At 45.6% G+C, this 25,102-nt stretch overlaps 1 protein-coding gene, 1 long non-coding RNA gene and 1 other non-coding gene across 3 annotated transcripts in view; 2 read left to right on the forward strand and 1 right to left on the reverse strand.

Annotated features, from left to right (window-relative positions):
• The window catches only part of Sema5a (semaphorin 5A), a 443,089-nt gene extending 434,231 nt beyond the window's left edge, over positions 1-8,858 (reverse strand). The window contains 1 exon segment of the mRNA XM_047556570.1: positions 8,104-8,858. The gene's annotated coding sequence lies outside the window, so the exon portion shown is untranslated.
• Positions 8,859-9,012: 154 nt separating this feature from the next.
• On the forward strand, positions 9,013-14,312 carry LOC124986480 (uncharacterized). The gene is made up of 3 exons (XR_007109009.1): positions 9,013-9,286; positions 11,441-11,595; positions 11,764-14,312. It is a non-coding gene; the product is annotated as an uncharacterized LOC124986480 (long non-coding RNA).
• Positions 11,286-11,355, forward strand: LOC124987763 (small nucleolar RNA SNORD123). Its single transcript, XR_007109273.1, has one exon. It is a non-coding gene; the product is annotated as a small nucleolar RNA SNORD123 (small nucleolar RNA).
• Positions 14,313-25,102: the final 10,790 nt, after the last annotated feature.

The raw sequence follows: 25,102 nt of genomic DNA on the forward strand, positions 1-25,102 counted from the left end.
TCTAAAAAACAGGAGGAAACATACGCAAATTCCTAAATAACTCCTCACTGCTCACACAGGTGAGCAATAATTTAGAAGCAGTGATAGAGAAACATGGTCACTTTATAAACACTACTCTTGATGTGCTTCTAGGCTGGGCGGCTTGTGGGAGGCAAATTCAGAAGGAGCCAGTCAGAAATTACTCTGGTAAGAAGTCAATAAAACTCCTGCACTCGGATTTAAAACTCCTGCACTCGGATTTAAAACTCTGTCAATCTCAATTTCTCCCTACAAGGACCAAAGAAAGGAGGCTTCGTGAAAACACTTGCCTGAAACAGCACAGGGCAGGTTTAAAAGAATCCCTTCCTAGCAAGGCCGTGTGGATGGGCTCTGAGGTCCGGCCAGCCTGGGCCGGAGCCCCAAAGCCAGGCAGGGCATTTCTGGAGCACGGGCTGCTGGTGCCAAAGTAAACACGCCCACGAAAAGTCACCATGTGGGAGCCAACTGGTGTGGGGACAGCAAGGTGCCCCTGAGAGACAGAGCGAGCTCGGTGGCAGGAGGTAGAGAGGCTTCTCAGGCACTCAACAGATGGAAGTCGCAATAAACAAGAGGGCGAGCTAAAGACACCTCCACCCAGAGACAGCCCAGAGCCCCAACGCAGGCGGCAGGCCAGGTCCCGCTCGCCACCCACTGCCTGCTTTCAGGTTTGGCGCTTCAACTGCAAAATGTGACAAGCAGAAGAGAAAGAGCCAGAAGTGATTCTGAAACACTTCCCTAAGGGACAAAAAGCACACTCACCTTTCGCACTCAGTTGGGGGCATTTAAAGGCCGGCACTCTGGGTGCACTGGGTCACTGGGTCCGGCTGTTAGAAGTTACCTGCTCGGCCCGCTGAAGCAAATGCTGTGCCCAGAAAGCCTTCGGGAGCCACTGCAACTGGCCCCCACCAAGGGGACAGCCTCATTAAACAGCAGAGCTACACCCTGGGGACACCCCATCTTGCGGCTCTGTTGAGACCAGGAGATTGGGGTTGCCACCCGTCCCCCTGAGCTGTGCCTGTATAACAATGGCAGTCTCAGGAAAGGAGGGCATCTAAGGAACCACCAGGAGTCATTGGTCTACCAAACTTGGAGCGGCCTCAGCTGCAGATCATTTAATCGATTGGCTTATTGTGATTCTGTGGTTTCATCCGAAAACAGCCTGGGTTTGCCTGTGCTCCTGACAGAGGTCACAGCCCTGTGCACTTCCCAAAAAGCAGTGCCTCCACATCAGAGAAGTGGTCCCTCTCATCTCAGGGCCAGCGGCTGTGACACTATGCTCTGTAAAGCCAATGGAAACAGGATTCCCGGGAAGCGCAGCAGGATTTGCGTTTGGGCCACTAGAGGTTTAATTTATTCCAACTCTAGAGATTCTGTCCCAGATTGTCTTTTTTTTTTTTTTAAACCAGCTCTATTGAAGTATAAATACCACACCATAAAATGTACTCATTGTAAGTGTACGATTCAGTGATTTTCAGTAAATTGACAAAGGCATGCTACCATCTCCACGATCTAGTCTTAGACATTCCCACCATCCCCAGTAGATCCTGCCTGTCCACCTGTACCACTTCCAGTTCCCACCGCCAGCCCAAGGCAACTACTTGTTTGCTTTCCATCTTGGATTTGCCTTTCTCTGGAACTTTCTACAAAGGGAATTTGTAATACGTAGTCTTTTGTAACTGGCTTCTTTCACTTAGCATGATTTTTAAGGTTCACACGTATTACCACATATATCAGGAGTTTGCTTGTTTTTCTGCTGAGTAGCAGCTTCCCGTATATACACACCACAGTATGTTTATCCATTTACGTCTGAGCTCATTAAATCTACACATGCAATGAGGCTTACTGTCCTGATCTCAGAAAAAGAATAAGAAAGCTTGCACCTTTCTAAAATATTCTAGAATATCTAAAATCTGTAATGTGTGAAAATATGTAACAAGAATACAATTTGTTCCCTGGAATTTCTGTGGGTGGGTGGGGAGCTGTTTTAAATAAGTAAACAATGTCCCTGAATTTCAATGTTTGAATGTTTTAGTACACATAAAGTGTTTGTATGCTGATTTCCAAGTCAAGCAAGGTCATCAATGCATTTCACAGGCATCTACTTATTGTGCAATTAGCAAATGTGAAGCAGCACATGGCCTCCCCACCTCCAGGCTTCAAATGCATTCGTATTTCAAGACTCTGCTAACAAGTTAATCTGAAGATATTTGAAACATTTGTCTCCATCTGAAGAATATAAATAGTGCTTATCATCCATGCTTTGCAGCAGAAAAGTCTGTTTAAGCCCAGTCCTGTACCAAGGACCTTCTATTGAAGCCCGTGCTACACATGGAGTTCAGAAGGGCATTCACTCCTCTGGTAAGGCCTTGTGCATGCCAGCCACTGTCCTGGGCCCTGGAGGACCACGGCCATGAGCAAGGGTCTCAACTGTCTCCCTCGCTGACCTTCTCTAGTGGTGAAAGGCTTGAAGAATAAACACAATGAGTGGGGCAGTAACGTGCAAGGATGGGGAACAGCCCAGCACAGGGGTGAGCGAAGAGGGGGTGTGCTTTCAGATGATGCCACTGGAGACTCCTCTCCTAAGAGCGGATGCTGGACCCTCCTGGGAAAGTGGGAAAAAAGCACCAAGAACAGGCAGCAAGAAAGGAGGTGGGAGGACAAAGGGACAGTGGCCACAGTGAAGTGGTCACACTCGACTCTTCCCATCTCCCAGCCCCAGGTACACCCCCTCTTACCCCCACCCAACAAGCCCTTCCTTGCCACTGCGGGCCCAGGCCTGAGGACCACCCTGAAGGTAAGCAGCAGAAATGAGACCAGCTGTGGCCCACGAGGGGCGGGCAGCCAGGCCTGCTCACTGGTCCCCCTCCACATCCTAACCTGCAGCCCTGGCTTGTTCCCTCCACCCGCTCTCTACCTCACAGCCTCTAGTGAGGCTGTTCCTTCCCAAGGCCCGCCTTGGTGACCAAACACTTGGCCCCTGGCGGAGAATTCCTCCCCACTCGCATCTCCACCTCTGCTTGCCACCTGCTCGAGGGGCAGAAATTCCGAGAGCCACAAACCAACATGCGTGTGAGATTCTGACATGCCCTGGCTCCCGGCCACCTCAAAGTCCATCTGGATGGTCCAGCAGCTCTGTGCAGGGTCCCCCCAGAGCTGCCACCAGATTCCGTGAGTCACACAGGGATGATGATGTCACTGTTCCCACCCACACCACCCATTTCCAGCTGCCGCGAATCCATCCAGCCGCTGACATCTCTCCAGCACAGTAGGCACGCCGTTCCCTCGGCATCCCTCTCCTGCCAGTGGCCTCTAAGTCACCAGGGAGGCTTCTCCCTCTGCCCGGTCCAACAAGGGAGAGTCCCCATTAAACCGTGGGTTTGGGGCAATTCTTCTACCCATCTTTCCTACAACTCTAACTTTGTAAAGTTCATTCACAGCTAGAATAGACAAGGATTCGAATGGCATCTTAGAATCAAGACCTCATTTAGTATGTATTTATATGCCAACAAGCCTGAATAATGGTTTGATTACAGTATTTGCTGGACAAAGGATTAACATCCAGAGCAATTTTGGTTTTGTTTGGTTTCATGTCACCAGTTACAAACAACACTCTCAGCTTTACAATCAGTTAAGTTTTATAGCAAATTTAAGTTCTGGTCCTATAAAAGTAATCAGAGAAGCCAGCTGTGTTTCTAAAATCCCAGTGGTTACAGGAGGCCGGACCACAAATGTCTCTGGTCTCCAACATGGTCTTCCTCCACAGCAAGTGTGGGGAGCTGCATCCCTGGGACTGAAACATCTCTTGGAGCCCTCCACCATCTCCATTTGGGCTTTGGTTTGTGTTTGTTCTACAGAAAGGGAAGTTATTTATTCAGAGTTGTATTTGGTGTCAGCCTGTGATTCAGAAGAACAGGAGTTTCAGCTAAGTGCTATCCATTTTATGATTCTGCAGACAAATCACAGGAAACTTCTTAGAATTATTTTTTTTATTTTCTGTTTTCTCCCCCTGGGTACATCACATATCACTGCAAACACTCGGTGCCTCTGCACAGACTGCAAGTGGCTCTATTTCCTGTGAGCAAGCTGTCCTTGGGTCCTGATTGTCACTTGCCTGTATCTTATTTATCTCACATCTCAGCAAATACGGTATTACTTCTCCAATAGAGAAGATTTGCGATAGCATCGCTCTTCTGGTTATTTATCATACATATCTGTAATTGAATTACCTATTGCAGTAATGGGATTTACTCTCAAACATACATAAAATTGCAACATAAAATAAAATTGTTCCAGTGTGTGTGTGTCCTCATCATTCTGCATGAACTCTAGGTCAGCCAATTTCACAGAAATACAATGACAAATGAATGAAAGATGAGAAGATAAAAGATTAGTGGGTTCACAGATGAAAATAAAAGAAATGCATCCTCTAAGAAATTTATTCTTTCAACACGTTTCTTCCAATACTAATCAGGAAGACAATTCTAGTACATGTGGAGGAAAAGAGTAGAAACGGAGTGATTTTACACTTTCCAAATGCACAGTAAATACTATGAAATGTGTTTTAGAACTTAGGAAAGGGAAAGAGGATTTGCTCTTGACAAATGAAACACACTCTTGGACAAAAAACGAAGGAAAAGAAAGAAGATGACAGTGACTCCTTTGGGAAAATGCTCTGGCTTTTTTGAGCTCACTGTTAACAGTTTCTAATATCCTGCCCCTGGTGACACGTGACTTGTCTTTGCAGGTGCCTGGCTTTTAAAAACCCTGTGAAGTGGACAGCCAGGTTTCCTAAGTTCTGGGATATTTCTGATGGCAAAGATCAACTGTATCAACACCAGTATGTTAAAGCAGTGTCTTCTTTTGAAAGTCGATTTGCTTTCATCTGTTTGGTTTAAATTCTGAATCACTCAAAGTGAAAAGTTTATGTGTATTCTAGCTTACTTTATTTTTTTCTTCTTTTTTCATGATTGGAAATTAATTTTGTGCTTCTAGATAGCCAGTATCTGAAAAATTCATCAAAGAGATAAGTGATAACATTTCCCAAACATATCACCAGCTACTTCATTAAAGAGCTGGTCCTCACCTGTTGAATTGATCGCCATGATGCTACCAATCTGCAAGAATCAGAAACAGCAGATTGCCCCCTAGCTATGACAGATAATTTCTGCAGGGCAGCAGAATGATAAAAACCAGGAATTTTCAACCAGACTTCTGCATCTTAATTTAGAAACTTTGCTGGAGCATATGTGAAAATGTCTATTTTGTCAACAAGAGTACTCAGAGAGCACACACAACTCACATGGCTCATTTGAGGATTCAAGAACCCAGTTAACTTTCTCAGTATGAATTTGCAAACAGATGCAGGTGGGAAGAAATGTACAAGCTCCCTATTAGACACTTAGCACTTTGTTGTAACTCAATTTATAAGACACTGCAATTTACATTTTAAACATTATTGAATACTAAACATAAAAACTTGACACCTTGGTATTATAATTATATCCTAAGCAATTTGTCTGGGTAACCATAGCAACAATTTCAGAAACATTTAAAATTTTTTTTAATTGGTATAATTTTAGAAACAAGAATTATAAAGGATTTAATGCAGGATGTAGGAATGCTTTTCTCAAATAGTTGTGCCTGTACTATTATAAAAATGGATTACTTGACTGGCATTTATTACAAAATAATTAACCATATGATTTGTAGTCCAAACCTCTTTCTTGGGATTAGTGTCTGACCTTGTGAAGTCTGGAGTTCTTGATCACTTATTTACCTAACAGAAGGCCTTTTTATCTTTGGCTGGATATTCATCAAAGTTCTGCCCTCCCCTCCTCCACCTTCCTGTGCGTCCATCAGAGGCAAAGCCTCATTTCAATGACTTTATGAGAAGAAAAACAAAGACATTTGGAATCCTTATAAACAGTCCCCACGTTAATTAAAACCACAGAATTGTTCAGATAGGCAGGTCTCGCGAAATCAGGGACGGCTGAGAGTCCCTGAGGCACCGGCATCCAAAGTGAGCAACGAGCCCACAAGAGGGAGGAAGGCTTGTTGGTTTTAACATTTGTTCCCCAGCAAGACACTAAAAGATACTCTACAGTCAAATTTTTTGTAGTAAATCTATGAACAGGGCTTCAGAAGGCCCAGGAACCCTCTAAAACATATGCAAAAACTTGCAAGAATGTGCTTATATTCGTTTTAGTCTCATCATCAACAAGTTTTAACAGCCTCTGCACTGGGTTTCTATTTCCTCTGCTCTAGACATGGTGAAGAAATCATTTGAAAACAGCAGTGAAGAACACAGATTTATTTTTACCAAATTCTGAATATCTCAAAAACTTCCTTTGGACAGAGACAAGCTTTCCCACCCAGGAGACCAAAGATGGCTCACAGCAGGGTCTTGCAGCTGTCTTTCATTAAAGCACTAAGCTAGAGCAATTCGTAAAAGGCAAAAAATGATTAGCACGATCCATCTACTTCCTATCAAGAAAACTATGTGTCAGCTACAAAAACATGTAAAGTAGGTACCAGTTCATCAACGCCATAGTCCTGTTGAGTATACAGACATTGTGTTCACAAGCAGCACCAGGGACAAACTACTATCTCAAAAGTATTCACAAGAAACAAACTCAAGTGACCCAGTGGGACTGCTTTCCCATGTCAAACAAGATGAAGAAAGCAATCTGGAGGGGAATCCTTGTTTCACTGGGGGTAAACACAGTCACCAATAAGAAAAGTTACTTCAGAAGTTTTACACCCCTAAGGTATTATCTGCTTTAGCTGAAGTTTGACAACAAAAGAAAGCATGATAAACTTCACCCTCTCTTAAATAAGGAAAATGGAATTAATTAGGATTAATTAATCCTAATTAGGTATTGAAAAATATTTTCTATTAAAGTCTAGTTTTACCTTTCTGCATCTCCTCATGAAAGGCTCTGTAATGAATAACACATCTGCTGTTCCCGAACTCCACCGCTCCGACAGAGCTCTTCTGGGTAAGCTGTGACACACAATTGTTTTTCTTAAAAATGAGCTGCAACAATTGTTTGTGACTCCTGGTGTTTAATGTGCTGGCAAAGAGTAGAACTTTATGTCAGTATTAAACGTAACTCCAAATATCTCCAATTTCTATTTCTTTCTGGATAAACACAATAGTCACAAGGAGAAAGATGTGCAGACAAGAGTTTGCATGAATACATTTATCCCTGCAAGAGACCTTTCTAGTTACAAGACTTGTGTTCGCCTGTCATTCCTAACAAGACAGAAAGCTCTCTGTGGTCAGAAGACCAGCTCCTTCTACCCCCTGCCACCGCCACGAAATTACTGCAAGGGCTGCCTAGAACCCCCCACCCACTCACCCAGAACAGAGCGACTGCCTGTAGCATTCATCCTCTGGTACTCTCTTGAGTGCTCGCTCTCAGCGCCCCCTGCCGGGAGTCCCCGGGACGCCGCAAGAGCTGGAAAGTTAAATCCCAACTCTGGGCAGCCGCATCCAGGTACAAAGCGACCAGGGGACTAGGAGGTGAAACGAGCTTCCCGCCAAAGCCCGGGGAATCAGGATCTTATCGCGCTAGGCCCAGCATTGAGCGCCACGGGTGTGCCTTGGGGAATCACTTCTCGGTCTCAGTTCACATCTTAGAAGGAACATTTCCCTCCGGGGCTAGGAACTAGGGTATGTTAAATCCGTGGAACGGTAGAGAGATCCGCAGAAAGGAGCTCGCCTAGTTGCAGCCCACCTGGCAGGAGCTTCTCCAGGCCTCTGCGTCTCCGCCTTAGTCACCCTCATTCCCCAAAGAGCTTGACAGAATTGCGCCCAAGTCCCATTGCCTCCCGGTTTCGCGCGCGCGCCGCAAAGCCCAAGAAACCAGAACAGGAAATCGTGCACAAGCCGGCTGGGCTGCTGCGAGGTGGCAGCTCCGGGACCGCGAAGCCGCGGCCGCGGGGCCCCGGGCTCCCGACAATGCGAGCCCGGCCGCGCGCCGGGTGCGCGCAGCCCTCCGCTGCGCACCTTTCGGAGGTGCAGAGCAGCGGTCCAGTCTCGCCCACAGCCGGCTGGCCCACCACTTCACTCCCGCTCCTTACCTCCGCACTCTCAGACCTCGGCAAAGGCGACAGCACAAACTTCGAGCCGTGCACTAGCTCAACTGTGGGCGCCCCCGCACTGATGGTGGTCCTATTCCAGTGCGCGCCGCTACCAGGCTGTCCCCGCCCAGGTGCCTGCAGATCGACCCTATCCGAGATCTACACCACCCACTAGCCAAATGCTGCTGTCCTCGGGTCCCGGCCAGAGGCTCAGTCCACCGCCTCGCGGGGATCAGGCAGGGAGCTCGCTCACCAGGTGCGGGGCGCGCTCCTCGTGCCAGTCATCCAGCGCCCTGAGACCCGGAGCGGCTCCTCTTCAGCACCGTGCGAGAGAAGTCCAGGCAGCAGCAGCCACTGCTCCCTACCACTTCCCCAAAGTCGCCCCCTACTCGTTGCACGCCAGGCTGGGGACCCGCTCGACCCCAAGGAGCACAGAGTTCTCGGGCGCGGGGTCGGCCTGCGGGTGGGCAAGTTCGCACCCGGCAGAGACGACGAACGAGGGGGCAAAGTGGGGTGCCCCAGCTAGCTCCGCAGGGTAGCTACGGGTGGGAGCAGGGAGCGCCCCGAGACCGGTCGCACTGGCCCTGGCGCCCCCGCGCAGAATGAGTGGAAGGTTGTGGCCGCCGCGGGGCAGGGACCGCGGGCAGCCAGAGGCTGCGGAGCCCACCCGCGGCGGGAGGGCAGCGCGCGGGAGCGGGCGCAGCGAGAGCAGCCGCCGCCGGCGCCGCCTTCCCGGCGAGTAGAGCCGCGCAGGGTGCGCGGGCAGGGAGCGCGGGCCTGGAGCGCGGGGCCGCTTCGCCCCGCCCCCGCCCCGCCCCGCCGCCGCGCCTCCTCCTTCCCCTCCCTGCCCCAGTGAAACCCGAGCGCCCCACCCCGCGCCTGACCTCCCGGCCCCGCCTTCGGCCCCGCCCCTTCCCGGGTGAGACCCCTTAGAGTCGCGAGCGCCCCACTGCACCCCAGGAGTTCACGCCTGCCTCCCAAGTGTAAGTTCTCCCGAGCGCTGACTTTTCGAGAACTCCTGGCCCGGCCTCGCCGAGACCTTCCGTGGCTCCGCCGCCCCTGTGCCGCCCCTGTCCCGTCCCTCAGACGTGGCTGCACCGCGGGATGGGCAGTATAAAGGGCCGGAGGCAGACCGGGCCGAGACCGAGACGTGGCGCAGCCGCCCTACCCGTCTAGGCTCCAGGTACGTAGCGTCCCTTGCCGAGATCTGTGCAGAGGGTGGGAGGGAGCCCTCCGGTCCTCTCGGACTCGGAGTTTGTGATTTTGTTCTTCGGTGACATCCTCGTACGTGCTGAGCAGGAAACTCCTTAAAGACTGGGAGAGTTTCTTGAAGGAGCAATTTGGGGGTGAGGCTCCCACCTAGTTCAGGCCGCTTTCAGAGGGATTAAGCCAGGGAAATGAACACATCTGCCGAACCAGGGAAGCAGATCAAGAGGTCACCAAGTAGCCACGCTGAGCTTTAGGAGAGAACGCCACTTAGACGAAAGTCACCTATTCCAATTCTGGAGCAAACAGCCCCTGTTGCACTTTTACGAGACGTTTGGGCCTTGCTGATTAAGCACTCGGATGAGAAGTTTATAAGAGGAAAACAAAGTACCTTTGAAGACTTCTGCAGTTTGATACTTTGTTGCAGTTCTACAGCTTTTAAGGAGAGGGGTCAGCTTCACTTGGTTTGAAACTGTAAAATGGACGAGTGTTAAAATTATCTGATGAGACAGTAAAACTTGGGTTCCCAGTCCTGAGTGGTCACATATAACCCTTTCCCTCAGTATGGGGGTGGAGAACAGTCTGCACTTTTTTATTTCCTTCCATCTGCTCCTCAGAGGGTGCTCCTGCCTTAGGAAACCCTCTCAGGAATGGCCCCTCTCAAACCGCAGTAACAGAGGGATGGCCCTGTGGCTCACTTTCATACAACCACTTTCAGAGCCAATGCCAGGTGGTCGATTGGTCAGGCAAATCCTGGGAGGGGTCCTGTGCATTGGTGGGATTCCATCGAGCTCATTCAGGAAACGGAGGCGAATGGGTGGCCAGAATGTGTCAGAGCTCAGCAGGACCAAGCAGATCCAAGCGGATCTCCGTAGAATGAGTCGCCATCAGTTTGTCCTTATTTTCCTATTACTGTTCTATTGAACGACCTTAAACGGTTCTGAAGGCTTCCACGCAAGCCCATTCCATTCCAAATGCCCAGTATCTCCAGCTGGCCATGGGGCTGCCTGGGTGCTTAAGGCCATATTCGTATTTCCTTTAAGAGGTCGGGGAGGAAGTGTCAGTAGCTGGTGGCCTCTTGGGAAGCACTCCTCCCTGAGCTGTGCTTCTAGCCTGGTTGTGGCAGCTGCCAGCTTGGGCACCTGAATGAACACCCTTTAGACTTCTCCCCTCTGCGCTTGAGGGTGGTGGAGGGGCACTGGCTGGTTCCAGGACACTGCCTGTCTTGCCTACGTGGCACAGAGGCCTAGGAGCCTCCCGCCTGCTTGGCAGCTGGCCAAGGTCTTCCTGGTTGCCTGTTGGAGGCAGGAGGGCCTCTGCTTTATGCTGAGCCCTGTGGCCCTCAGGTGGCCCGCAGGGTGAAGGACGAATGTATTTAGCAGGCCCTTCCTTGCCTCTCAAGTTTGCAGTTGAAGGCAGCCAACACTTTAATTCTTTTTTTAAGAAATAGAATGTCATAGCACGTAGAGCTAAGCTGTGGAAAGAGGACTTATAACATTTAATTTGGCAAATTAAGCAGTTCTGTGTGTACGTGGGGAGGGGGCTTCAATTTTGCTGTTTCCAGGCTGTACTGAACCATCCTTAAAAGATATGTATTTTAGTGATAATGAATTACAAATTGCTAATAAGCAGGGAAAGAAATTAAATTATAATTTAGAGTGCATTCTTGTCTTAAAATGAAATGAGTGTCAACTGAGGATTGCCTTTGACCTGGCTCTCTATAAAATTATTTTAAAGTATACAGAGGTATTTCCTTTTTCTAAGTGAATTTCTTCTTCTTTTTCCTTTGAAAAAGGCTTGCTCACTGAAGAGCTACCCATGTTAAGCTGCTTCTCATCACATTGTACAACTAAGGGTAGTCATTGTAAAACAAAAACTCTTTAGTCCTCTTCAGAATAGAAATAGAGTCCTTCCTAATCTGCTTCAGGTGAACCATGCACATGAGGTCAATGAATGAGACGACCAAAGGGACACATGGTGAAAATGATGAATTCTGGGGCACTGATTCATGTGATTTGAAAAATGCCATCCATTTCCTGATTCACCACAATCTCTACTCCGAAACGTGAAGCATCACTTGTGTCTCTGAACTAATCGGCCAATTTCGTCTTGTGTTTACATCCCTCTCTAGAGCTTGAATTTTGGCCATTAGGCTCAGTTGCCAGCCTAGAGCAGAGGAACAGGGTGGGGGCTGAAGAGAACATCACCTGGACCAGGCAAAGAGGCTGCTGTGGACCACTGGTGCCCATTAAGTGAAACCACGGTACTGGCAGTGTTGAAGATGTGGTAAGATAGTATTAAAATTCTTAAAAAAAAAAAAAAAAAACTCAGTCCAAAAAGTGTGACCTCTTTTCATTTACATCCTGACTGGATTTTCCTAAAAATGTTGTAGGCAAGTGTTACAACTGTCATTCATGAGTTTCTCTTTTTATCCCTGGTTTCCTGTTTTTTTAGATCCATGGCATTTAAGAACAAAAAAAAAAAAAGAAGAAGAAGAAGAAGAAGAAAGAAAGAAAGAAAGAAAAAGAAAAAAAAAACTTGATTGTCTGAATTATCCCATCAATTATTTTTTCTTAACATAGCTAGACATTGGTAAAAAAGAAGTGAAGTTTGATGACTCAGTAAGATTGCTGAGAGCTGGCTTTTTTCATGTACTATAAATTACTTGGAAGACTCATGATTGTGGCTACAGGTGACACTGTGATGTTCCCCCAAGTTTTGACTGATGAAGAATCTGAAGATAGGGAGATTTCCAGGAACCATCTGCCCCTACTACATTCTCTTGAGCTTTGCCAAGTTCCGTTTAGGGCTCTTTTCGTCCCAAGAAGCACACACTGCCCTCCAAAGCAGAGCTCACTCTGTTGGTGGTTACCGGTGAGCACACCAATTCTATTTCTAAATCAACAGTCCACACTCCTCAAAAGAAAGTGGCCGTAGCACGTATGAGAATGACCACAAACGGGCACGTTGCAAAATCGGGTTCCTGGTCCTTAACACTCTACCAGTCTGCACTGGAGACTCCATCCATCTGGTCCCTCTCTGACATCTGATTTCTACCCAGTTCTACCCATGGCTGCCTCACCCTTCCCAGGTAGAGGGATCTGCTCTGTAGTTGCTGGTTGTTACACAGAGGTTGATACAGAATGACCTGCCCTCACCATTCCAAGTGAGTTCTTCTCACCTGTGAGTTCTCTTGAATTCACTCCCCAGGTGAGAACCACATCCTGCTACCTCATGCCACATTCAAGGGAGAAGCCCAGTTAAGTCCAGTGGTCAAAGCAATGAACAGCTCAAGAATGTAAGCACCTGAGCACACGTTCAGCAAGACACGCTCACTACCAGTTATGGGGAATGTTTCAATAGCTGGGTTTTTTTCTTTTTTTAGGGGAGTATATAGCCATCCTTAAAATTTCAGTAGGACATTGTATTTTACTTTAGCCATATACAGAAAACCAAAGTATTCTAAAAATCTGGAAATATTTTGCCTTATCTTTTGGGTTATATTTCTAGATATATTTTTCTAGCAACCCAATTTCCTTGAGATAAAATTGGTGTCCTCAAAACAGCCCAAGTTGTCTTTTATAAGTATGGTGCAGGGAAAGGAAAAAATGCTAAGTTTAAAAGATTTTTTGGAATATCTACAGGAAATACAGATGGTTTGTGGCATGAAGATAAAGCATCCGTATGGTTTGCTGAGTGTTATTTTCTGACATTGAGACTTGGATATATCTTAAGTGCCTACGAGCAAAGAATGGGTATGCCTTTTTAAAAAAGATATTTGACACTTATTAATCAATGTCCTCTGTATTCCTGCCTTTGAAGCTAGAGCTTTGAGAGGAAATAAGTACCTTTAGAAATGTATTTTCAAAAATAGTGGTCACCCTCCTCAGATTTAGAAGCACAAGTTCCTCTGACTTGGGAGATTAACTCATAATGACCTTGAATTCAATGAGAACAACATGTATGAAATTAAACCAAAATGTCTTCAGAAGCAAATCAGTAGGAAGCAGACCATCAGGGATCCTAAAGCCCTCTGTCAAATCTCATTTCAGACCCTCCTCTTCATTCCCGTTATTACTTCCTTGATTCAGCATGTCAGCTTCTCTCATCCAAACACCAAAGCCTCCTGCAGGTCTCCCTGTCATCGTACTTATTCCCCAAACAGCAGCCTCCCATCACCACACATATCATCCTTCATACACTGATTTTATTTAAATTGCAAACTACCTGGCTTTCAAACAAGAACAAAGAACAAAACTTTCTTGCAGCTAGGTGAAACCACGGAACTTGGTGATGACTTAGATATGCAAGGTGGGTGGAGTGTTTTGGAAAGCGTTAACTAATGGGAATGATCTTTGCTGCCTTTCTTCCTGGAACTTGATTGTGATCGGTGAAATTCCCTCTTGGACTGCAAGGTGACCTTGAGGATGTAGGCCATGAGCCAAGGATGATACGGTGAAAGGAACACGAGTCGCTGCTGAAACGGTGGCACCCCCATCTCGGTGCTGAGTGACTGCACCCCAGACTTCATGACATGAGAAGCTCTGTTCCCTGTGATTTATTCCTCTTTGTTTCTGTTCTGTTTTTAGCATAAGAATGCAATTGCTGCTGCGTAGAATGCAGAGCAGCACAGAGGCCATCCCTGCCCTTCTCGGGGTTACTGGGGAAGGTAGACGTTAACTATGGATCTGACACCTATGTAATTGTAAGTCCTGATTAGTGCAAGGACAGAAAATCGGGGATATGGGTTAGTCCAGTGACTCAGGAGAGGTGTCACTGAAAAAGTGGCACTTGAGTTGACATTTGATAGAAGAGACCAATAAGAAAGTGGGGAGATGGGAAGTGAGTAGACTCCAGAGAAGAGTAGAAATACTGATTAACATTGGACTTTAATTCAAGCACACTTATTATAATAGCAAAGGCAGTGATCATAATTGCAAAAGAATAGCTATAGATAACTGTCTTAGGCCATTGCACACTAATATAAAAAAATACCTTGAACTCAGTAATTCATAAACAATAGAAATTTACTTCTCGTGGTTCTGGAGGCTAGGGAGTCCACCATCCAGGTACCAAGAGGCTTAGAGGGTGGTGAGGGCTTGGTCTGTGCTTCCATGGTGGCACCTCATTGGCACATCCTCTGGAGGGAACACTATGTCCTTGTATGATGGACGAGATGGAAGGGACAAGAAGGCCAGCTAGATCTCACCGACCCTTTTATAAAGTCACTAATCCCACCTATGAGGACAGAGCCTTACACACTAATCACCTTCTAAATACCCCAGCTCTTTTTACTGTTTCATTGATGATTAAGTTTTGACATAAAATTTAAAGGGAGTACTTTTAAATCATAGCATTCTGTCTCTGCATCCCCCAAATTCATGTCCTTCTCATAGGCAAAATACATTCATTCTGTTCCAATAGCCACGAACTTGTTCCAACATAAACGTTTAAGCCCAAAATCCCATCTAAATAACATCTATATCAGGTATGGGTGAGACTCAAGGTAAGATTCATCCTGAGGCAAATCCCTGTCCAGCTGTGAGCCTGTGAAATCAAGGTGTGGTCAGATCCCAACACACAGTGGTAGGACAGATAGGGAGCAAACATTCCCATCCCAAAAGGGACAAAAAAGCAAGAGGAAAGGAATAGCCGGTCCCTAGTAAGTCCCCATGCAGGTACACACCGTTAAACTCAGAGCTTGAGAATAGTCTTTGACAAACAATGGGTAGGGATTGGGTCTGTGAGGCTCCCGCAGCCCTGCCCACAGGTAACTGGATATCACACATGCGGCAGTTCTCCCAGGTTGCACACCAGTGCCTGCAGCTGTCCTAGGCTGGTGTTGCATGCTGTGCTCTGCTGCTCCAGGGTGTTGGGCAGCCCTGCCCCACAGGTCCACTGGGCACTACCCTAGTGGATCACAGCAGTCTTGCCCTGTGGCAGGTCTACCTGGGCCCTGCTTCTCCAAGGTCTCCATACTTGTGCACTCTGTGCACCTGCTGAGTTGCACTGCAGAAACTCGGCCAAAGTTTGCCATTTGTCCCATCCACAAGGGCAGCCCAAGCCACATCTGGATCCACTTGAACTGCAACTGGGGCAGCTGAGGAGCACTGTGCTGGAAAGCAGGCAGCTAAGACTTGAGGCAGCCCTGAGGTCCCACAGAGACTGGGTCTCCTTAAAATCATTTGACCTCATGACCCTGCCACTCTGGGTCTGTGATAGAAGGAACGTCTTTGAAAATCTCTAAAATGCCTTTGGAAGCATTCTCCCATGATCTTGACAAATAGCTTCTAATTGCCATATTCATTTCCTTACCAGATATTTGCTTGGTCTCACCCTGGTCTTCTCTCCTAAACATGTCTTTTTATGCTTTATAGCCTGGCCAGACTGAGACTTTTCTTACTCTTCAAGTTCTACTTTGCTTTTGATGATAAACTCCATCTTTACTTTTTGTCTTTTTTCTTGTGTTTTACTGTAGGTAGTAAAAGATATGCTGCATTCTGAGCACTTTGCTTATGAATTTCTTCTGCCAACATTCTAATTGCCCTTAAATTCTGCCTTCCATGAAGCACTAGCACATGGGCACAATTCAGTCAAGTTTTTGCCCCTTCAGAACAGGGTTAGCCTTTCCTCCAGTTTCCAATAACTGATTCTTCATTCCTGTCTGAGACCTTATTAGAATGACCTTGATTGTCTGTTTCTACCAACATTCTGATTAGTTGAAAATACATCATGTACAACATACGTGATGAAGCCCTAAATACTTTTACCAGGAAAAAACTTAGATAAGGTAAATGTCCAACTCAAAAAGTCAGAGAAAGAACAGCATGAAAGGAAACAATGTAGTTTATATCACATATCATGAAATAGACTCTAAGGATACAATAGAATAACACAAAAGCTATTTTTAAAAAGATTAATAAAACAGAAAAACCTCTGTAATGTATATAAGTTCCTAGAAAAATATAACTTCATAAAACTACAGAAGCAATGACAAGGCACTCAGAAGTATAGTCACTAAAGAAACTGAATAGTAAATACCAGGTAAAACAGAAAAACAGTTGTGGGTGGTTTTCTCAGAAATATTCAAGGTACAATTATTCCTTATTTTACAAAATGTTTTCCAGTGAATAGAAAAATCTTAGACCAAATTCAAACATTCAAAAATGTTTTGCCATTAGAAAAAAATTCTAGTATAAATCATATCATCAACAGATTAAATAAAAATCATATGATCATTTTAATAGCTACAGAATATGCTTTGCTAACATTAAGCATGAATTTATTATTTAAAAACCTCTTAACTGACTTAATTCACAATAAGGGTCACTAGGGAAGAATAGAGTTACTTTAGATTAGGTAGAGGGGAGTGAAGGGAGGGAAGGGGTATGGGGGAGGAAGGAGAGTAGAGTGAAACAGACATTACCTCTTGTACATAGATGACTGAAAGACAGATGGGATCCTACAATATGTGCAATCAGAAAAATGAGAATTTACACTCCATTTATGTATGATTTATCAAAATGCATAAATGCATTTTACTGTCATGTATAACTAATTAGAACAAATAAAAAAATTAAAATTAAAAGAAAACAAAAAACTCTTAGCTGACTAGTTAATAGAAGGAAATTTACATAATTCAATAGACTATTTAGCAAAAACATCAACAAAAAACTTTGTATTTAATGGTGAAAACTTGGAGGTATTCAATTGAAAGGGAAGGCTGAGTCAGACATCCTTCTTAGGGACACTTCTCTTTACTACTGGAAGAATGATTGAAAAGGGAGAACTTTTTAATTGCAGGTGATACAATTATCTTTAATAAACACACTTAGGAAAATAGACCAATCAACCATTAGAATAAAGAGTTCTATAAGTTCTGAAAGACTTTCATGACAAATTTATAAAACTTAATTTATAACCTAAATTGATGTATAAATTGATGTATTCTGTACTTACGTATGATTCGGAATATATTTCAAAGGCTCCCCAAATCTATCCTTTAAAATAATGCAGACCCAATCAAAATGTTGACCACCCTTTTGCAGGCTTGAGAAGATCCCAAAATTTATAAGCAAAGCCAGAGCAAAATTTCATGAATGGTTAAGGAGTTTGTTGTGGAAGATGAAGAAGGTTGGAGTAACTCATATCAGTATTATTTACAAAGCTGTAGAAATGAAGACAATGAGATATTAGCCCAGGGATAGACAAAGAGAAGAGCTTAACTCAGTCCATGAACAGACTCACGCGGGCTCCATCTTGACAGGTAACAAAGGTGGCTTGTGACACACAGTGGAGAGAATGGACTCTATCTGTGGGTCTTAGTTGAACATCCAGGTGTAGGAGCATTAAGTTAGATATCTTCCTCAAGTCATTCACAGAAGTACCTTCAAAGTACAGTAAAGGGAAAGTGAGAAACAAAATATTAAAACACTTAAGAAAACAAAACAGTAAAACACTTAGGAAAACATAAGAAGCCATCTGCGTGACCTCTGGGTGGGGAAGCAGTTCTTAAAATAAGATACAAAGTCCAGCCATAAAGAGAAAAAAAATCAATACAGAAAACCACATTAAAGTTGAGAACTTCCGTTTAGTGATATATGACTTAAAAGCAAGCCATGGCTCAGGGGAATTTTCAGGGCATACAAATAACAAAAGGGGTAGGCAAAATATACTCTCAAACTCCCACCATCCCACTGGAAAAGACAAAGCACGGGGAAATGTGCACAGTACAGGAAGCTCACTGGCGAATGAGCCTAAGAGCACCATGCAACCTCCCTACTCCCATGGAAATCCAACTGAACGTGGAGGCAACATTTCATGCCAATATAATGAAAAGTCTGACAATGTCAATGCTTATTAAATATTGGTAAGGAGGACTTTGGAGGCCTAAATTTATTCCAACACTTGGGAAGGCATTTCAGCTACTCTGGCAATGTCTAAAATGTACATTCCATACTGTCTAGTTGGCAAGGTTGCAGAAGGGACATGTAATGTACTGCCAGTTATACGATAGATTGAAGCAAAAATATCAATCACATCTATTTAATTCATGGGTACATCCATAGTAAAATAGCACCCAAATGATAAACACTACATTAAGGGGTTTTATCTCTTAGGAGGGAAGGGAGAGCAAAACAGGGGCCACCAACCTTGTCTGCGATTCTGTTTTTCCATTAAAACAAACAATAAGATATGAAGTAAATACTGAAAAATATTAAGATCAAACAGAGCTGGTTTGGTGGGTGTTCATTAGATTATTATCTTTTTGTGTATGCTCAAAAGATTTCATAATTCAATAAAGAGGTTTAATGGAAATAAGGAAGTGCAGTTGGCGGAGGAAGCTCATTAGAGAGGCTTTGTCCTGAAGAGAAACAAAGAAGCTGGTAGCAGCTGGAGGGACGTGCATGGAGGCTATTTTTTAAAGTGGGTCATTGGGAGCATATTTGTATGTTGGTAGAAAGACCACCATATCCGGGCTGGAATTGTCTATGTAGTAGCGAAATAAGATAGTTTCAAGAATAAAGGCCTTAGAAAGATGAGGGGCAAAGGGATTTGTGTTTGGAGAGCAGGACCTTCCTGGAATTGTCATAGCAGGGGAAGACCAGGGCGACCAAGCCCGGGCAGGAATAGGAGTAATATCTTGGTTGGTGCAGATGGATGTCTGCCCTCCTGAGAACTTTTCTTTTCCTAATGACTACGAGATCCAGTTGTGTGCGGGGTAGAGTCGGGGTAATGAAGAGGGAAGAGAAAGTATAAGGTCGACATCTTGGAAACCAGGAAAAATAAACTTACTGGGGAGACATACTTGAATCTCCCTGCTGCACTGAGTGACCAGTGAAGCTCATCCCCAAATGAACCCTGTCAGCATCCTTGTGGGATTCTGTCCAGCATCAGTCTGCAGCTCAGATGCTGGCAAGATAAGGCTGATGATGGAGCCCAACCCAGAAATGATTTCCTCAGACAAGAGGAGAGAGCTGCTGGAAGGCCGAGGATGTTTGCAAAGAAGTCTTTTAAGGCGACCGTGCAGTGTGAACTAATGAAGGAGGACACTGGGACAAATGGATGATGATGTCGATGGACTGGAGGATGAGATGAGGTCTAGGAACTGTTGCCATGGAATCCTGGTGGTCCACAGTGTGTCCAGGACAATGGGAGCTAAGGGTGGGGGCTCTCGTGAAGACAAATGGGTCTCGGGTGTGTGGCCAATGTTGGCATTGCCATCTCCAGGAGGAACCCTCCGTGAATGAGGCAACGTGGCACAGGACACTCAGAGACTGTGGCCATAAGCGGAATCACTCCATAATTTTGGACAGATGGCTCAGAGACAGCCCACCTCTATGAAGTAAATCCTAAACTAATGTCCAGAAGTACTTGACTCCCAACTGCCCCCTCTTTGCGCTGTTCCAAACTTAAAGAACCTTACGACAGAATTTGCTGTTCATCTCCAGAACTTCCTCAGAGGAGGTGGTGATGCCCCTTAACCGTTATGATTAATCAGAAATATCTGGGGAGTTTCTCAACATATGCAAGCCACAGCTGACCCTACACCCAATGAGTCGGAGTCCCATGGGGTAGGGCTCAGACCTGTGACTTCAAAAATGCCCCCCAGGTGAATCCGATACACAAGGCCATTAAGAACCAGTGACCTCAATATTGTCAGTACAAACTATCAGCTGTCTGTAAAGCATGAAGCGTTCTGATGGTCCTGAGAAAGAATGGGCCCAGGGAAACAGAAATGTCCCACCATCCATCCCTGAAGCTCTGAAAATTCCTGCCCTGAGTGTCCTGCACAGCAGCTCATCCTCCCTAGAGCTGGGCCGAGAGGCATGTTGCTCTGGCCAGACTCCCTGTCGTCACAGGAGATTCTTAATATTTGCTGATCTGGCTCAAGTATTCACTTAAATATCAGTTTGTATCTATTTCTATCATTTGTTTATCACTAACATCCCAGGCAAAAGTTCTTTTACTTTTTCATCTCTTGACCAAAAAAAAAAAAAAAAAATCCTAAACCGAGGAGGAAAGATTTATTTTGGCTCATGGTTTCAGAGGTTTTAGTTCATGGTCAAGTGGTTCCATTGCTTTGGACTTGAGACAAGGTAGAATATCAAGGTGGAGAGGGCTTAGTGCAAAGCAGAAGTGCCCCACCTTGTGGTGACCAGGGAGCTGAGAGCAAGAGCAAGGGTTTGGGGCACAAGATAAAGTCCCAAGGCAAGTCCCCAAGGACCCATTTTATCAATGCAGTTTTTACCACCTCCCAAAAATGACACCAAATTGTGAATCCATCAATGTGTTAATCCATGGATAAGAGCCCTCATGATCCAGAAACTTCCCAAAGCCCCACCTCTGAAGGTTGCTTCACTGGAGACCAGCTGTCAACACATGAACCTCTGGGGGACATTGCAGATCTGAACCATAACAAGTTTATTGCCAAATTTATCACTTTAAGGGCTACCAGTATTTTGAGAGTGTCTCTCTCTCTCTCTCTCTCTCTCTCTCTCTCGCTCTCTCTCTCTTTCTCTCTCTCTCTTTCTCACTTTCTCTCTCTCTCTCTCACTTTTTCTCTCTCTCTCTCTCTCATTCCCTCCCTCCCTCCATTCCCTCTTGATGCTTTCTTTCTCTGTTTCTTTCCCTGTCTCTGTCTCTTCTGTTCTTCTCTGTTACACTTGCATGTGTGTACACACAAACACACACAAGCACACACACACACACACACACACACATCTGCCAGAAGCGGCTTTCACAGCTCTGGTGCATGTACCCTCTGAGGATGACTGATAAAGGACTATCCACTGGACAGCACCAAGGCCTTAGGCCATGGCTCACTCTTCCACTAGCCCAACTTCACACCAACCAGCACAGACAGGATCATCTGACCATGCCAGTGTAAGAGCTAGAGCAATATTTATTTCACCTTCGTCTACCTCCAAAAAATGCTGAAAACTTACCCCCGAGAACCATGTCAGGATCTTGGGGGCCAGGGGTGAGGAAATGGGCTAAAGGCTCCTTGTTCTCACACCTGCTCCTCCTACCTTCCATCTTCCACCGTGTTCTACGTTGTTCCTCTGTTAGGTAGGTTTTCATCACTGTGACCAAAATACCAGACAAGAACAACTTAGAGGAGGAAAAGTTTCTCAAACTCAAGGCACGGGAGGGCTTGTTATAATCCGACCATGTCAGATAACTTCCTGCATTTCTGTTTCAGTACCTCTTGGGTGGGGTCCAAAACTTTCCTTCTTCAGCTCATTTCCAGGTGATACTGATGCTCCATGTGCAGGGACCATGCTTTGAGATTCCGACCTTCAGGACATTAGCAAACAGCCTGCAGATGACCTTCTGGAAGTCAGCACTAATGCAAAATCCTGCCATTCCTCTGGCTGGGAGGCTGGCACTCTCTTCCCCTCGTGGTCTTCATCCTCGGGCACCGGAAAGTGGCTTCAGGAACCTCAGCTGTGTGCACAAAGACTGTTTGGTCTTCTTGGCGTTCACAGGGCCCGGAACAATGATTTCAGTGTACTAGATGCTCAAAAAGGTTTTTGCTTGTGGAATGAAAATAAGATGAATGGTGATATTGCTATTCTAGATTGTTTCCAGCCATGTTAAAATGTGACAAAAATACCAAGTATTGGGTAAATTGCTCTAACTCAGAGAAGGACATTATCTAATGTGGAGAACTCCTTTGTATTATACAGTAACTGATTTTCCTCAGTTCACATACTTGAAGAAACTCTGCCTTTTAAGTCACACTAAATGTGGTCTGCCCAAAGTTATGACACTACAAAAAGAGCTCTCGCCCATCAAATCCCTTAGAGACTGGGGACAAAAAGTGTGGAAGGTTATGGGATTTCATGCAAGGCCTTGCCAGTCCAGGCTAAAAGTGATCTTAAGGCTGCAAGACTGGAACAGGGCAGCCGTGACACATCCAGAAACACCTGGTGCAGGATCCCTGCTTGGGCTGATTCTCCTTCCAGGTAAAAGGTCAGAGGCAAGGTCAGGAGAGTTGCGGGCGGATCTCCCTAGGCTGACCTGAGCATAAGGGCATCAGAACCAGGGTTTACTTAGAAAACAATGGGTGAGAAATGAAAATACTCTTCAAACTATTTTGAATTAGGAAAAGAAAATCTCATTCGATTTCAAAGCGTGACTCCTCTTTGTCCCTAATTTTAAGAGAAAGCGAACAGAGCACAGAGTGAAAAGACTGCTTGCCGCCTCCCCCACACACATCAGGGCCTTCCTGTGTCCAAATGTTAATTCGAACTGACAAAACACTCCCGGCACTTTAATTTTATTTCATAACAAAAAAGCAAACTTCACTCCTAAGCGCTTTTATTCCAAGTTTTAATGGCTTACATTCCGAGGTCAGCAAGCAGATGGAGTCGAAGACGAGAATGTATAATTGCAGATTATGAAAGTGCAAAATTAATATTACTTGGTTAATGTCAAGATAGGAGTGGAGAGCTAGGAGGGACTTTCAAGACTGTTGACCCTCAACCTCATCACACAAACGGGGACACTGAGGCTGGTGTCATCGTGTGTCCTTCCTGGTTACAGAGACATCTGGGGACAGGGCTGCATCTGATGCCTTCTCAGGCATGTGAACCAGCCCTCCCACCTCACCCACTGGACCGTCAAGTTCTTACCCAAGGGGGCTCCTATGTACCCCTCACTGCTCCCCCTCCCCGGGCAGAGGCTATCATGCCGTAAGTACCGGCTGGCTCCTCCACCTGTGGCTGTGCCATTCATAGGGGCCTCCGGAATCTACATGGTTAACCAGAAAATTCCAGCCAGGAGGGAAGAAATGGGAGCAAGGAGAGGGAAACGCAGGCCCTGGCTCTGTGGACATGCCCTGGAAGTTGCACACATATTTCCCTGGACAGTCGTGTGCAGACCTAGATTCTGGGAAGCCATGTGTCCAGCTAAACATAGTACGTAGCATTCTATACCTTGGAAAAAACAAAGGTCATTGTAATGTGGGCTTAGTTGACTCTCTGGCCATCCAAATATCTGCGCCTACCCTTCTTCTCACAGAAAGAAGACATTCGTCTCTACCCACAGGAGACGATCCCCTTGTCCCAAAGGGCTACTTCTTGTTGTCGCGTGAAGCACGCGCTCACACTCTTCTCTGCTGGACCCAGCCTTGCTCTTCTCAGTCCAGCAAATGTGAAACTGAAAGGAAAATCTTCAGTCCACCCTCCAGTGTCAACCTACAATGGTGGACTAGGAATAGAAACTTTAATAGAAAGCAAACAAGCAAACTTGCCCAGTGGAAGACAAAGAACAGTGGCAGGTCCTTGCCAGAGACCAACTCTTCCAAAGATCCACTGAAGAATCAGCACCTTGGTGACTCTATCTGGTGGCCCTGGCAGAGCTCTCTAGAAGGAGATCCTTGTCCATTGACCTCTTTGTCCACCGGTCGTTGAGGTCCAGCTGGGCACACATTTCACTGCAGGGAGTCCCCAGTCACATGCTTTCCCACATGATTTCTTGGGCAACAAGATGTCCTCAAAACTTAGCAGGCAGTGGTTGATCATTTTAACTGGAAAATTCAGTTTTTTAATTTCCTGTCTTCTGTCCTCTGTCAAAAGTTGCCTTAAGTTCATGCAACTCTGTTGAGAACATTCCCAATTTTCTGATCATGTCCACTGATGTTGCTCATGGCACATGTTCTACCTCCCAAGATACTGCCAGTGACAAGGTCATCAAACACTTTGTCACTGCATAACAAGGGTCACCTCTCCCTACCCACCAGAATCTGTGTCTTTGCCACCCACTGTCCAAACGCTTTGTCTAAGCTAGCGACATCAGTCCGACCAGCTGGATTATTACAAACACAACTTGCAACATTCCACTCCCAGGTGCCTGATTTGGCTACAAACATTCAGCTGTGCATGACAGTGATCTGAATTCACAGTGGCCTATGCACAAAGGGAGTCCACTTCTTTCTCACATGAACAACTCAGGGTGACTGTGCTACCCCAGGTCATCAGGCGCCCGTTTCCTTCCCCCTGCTGCTTTGCCATGCCTTGTTGATTTTCTGGTCTTTTTAGCTCCATATTTCTCACACCAAATCTGCTTTGCAACCAGCAGAAAGACAGAGCACGGGACTTCTCTTGCCTATAAAGGCTCAACTTGGAGGTTTGACACTTTACTTCTGTTCAATCCCATTACTCAGAACTTAACTCAGAAATAAACTCATTTTTCTGAATGGTATCATGCGCATACAGGGTTTTTACTGCAATACAAGTAGGAGTTGATACTGTGGAAGAAGAGTGATCTTTGCAGCACTATGGAATTAACTACCTATATCTTTTTCTGTGTTCAGTATAAATATCCAGAAAACTATCTTTATAGGTATAATTGCAGTGTGGCTGAACTGTTTGCCTGTAACCCTCCTCATCTAGAATATCAGTGAAACTGGAAAGAAGAAATGCACAGGAAATTCCTCTTCTGAACCTTCAGGGAAACCTGATCCTGCAGTGTCATGGATCTTTCCTCAACTCCAAACAAGGGGCCTGAATTAGGCCAGACCAGACCTTCCTTGTGTCCAAATGCTATTAATTTGGGACGTAAGTCTACAGTACCCACCCTAGTTACTCTTTCATGCAGATCCCAGTAATGAATTTGCATCCTCAGCAACTCCCAGTACCTAGTACAGGAAAGAGACCAGAAGCAAAAACTGAGTGAAGCCAAACAGAGGCCTGTATTTGTGCTGTCGTGCTTGAGGCAAGAGGCCAGAAGATAGAAGGACTATTCACGAGAGACTTCGTGAGATTCATGAGCACAAAGAAAGAGG

This window comes from Sciurus carolinensis, chromosome 6, assembly GCF_902686445.1.
Source record: "Sciurus carolinensis chromosome 6, mSciCar1.2, whole genome shotgun sequence".
Taxonomy (NCBI): domain Eukaryota; kingdom Metazoa; phylum Chordata; class Mammalia; order Rodentia; family Sciuridae; genus Sciurus; species Sciurus carolinensis.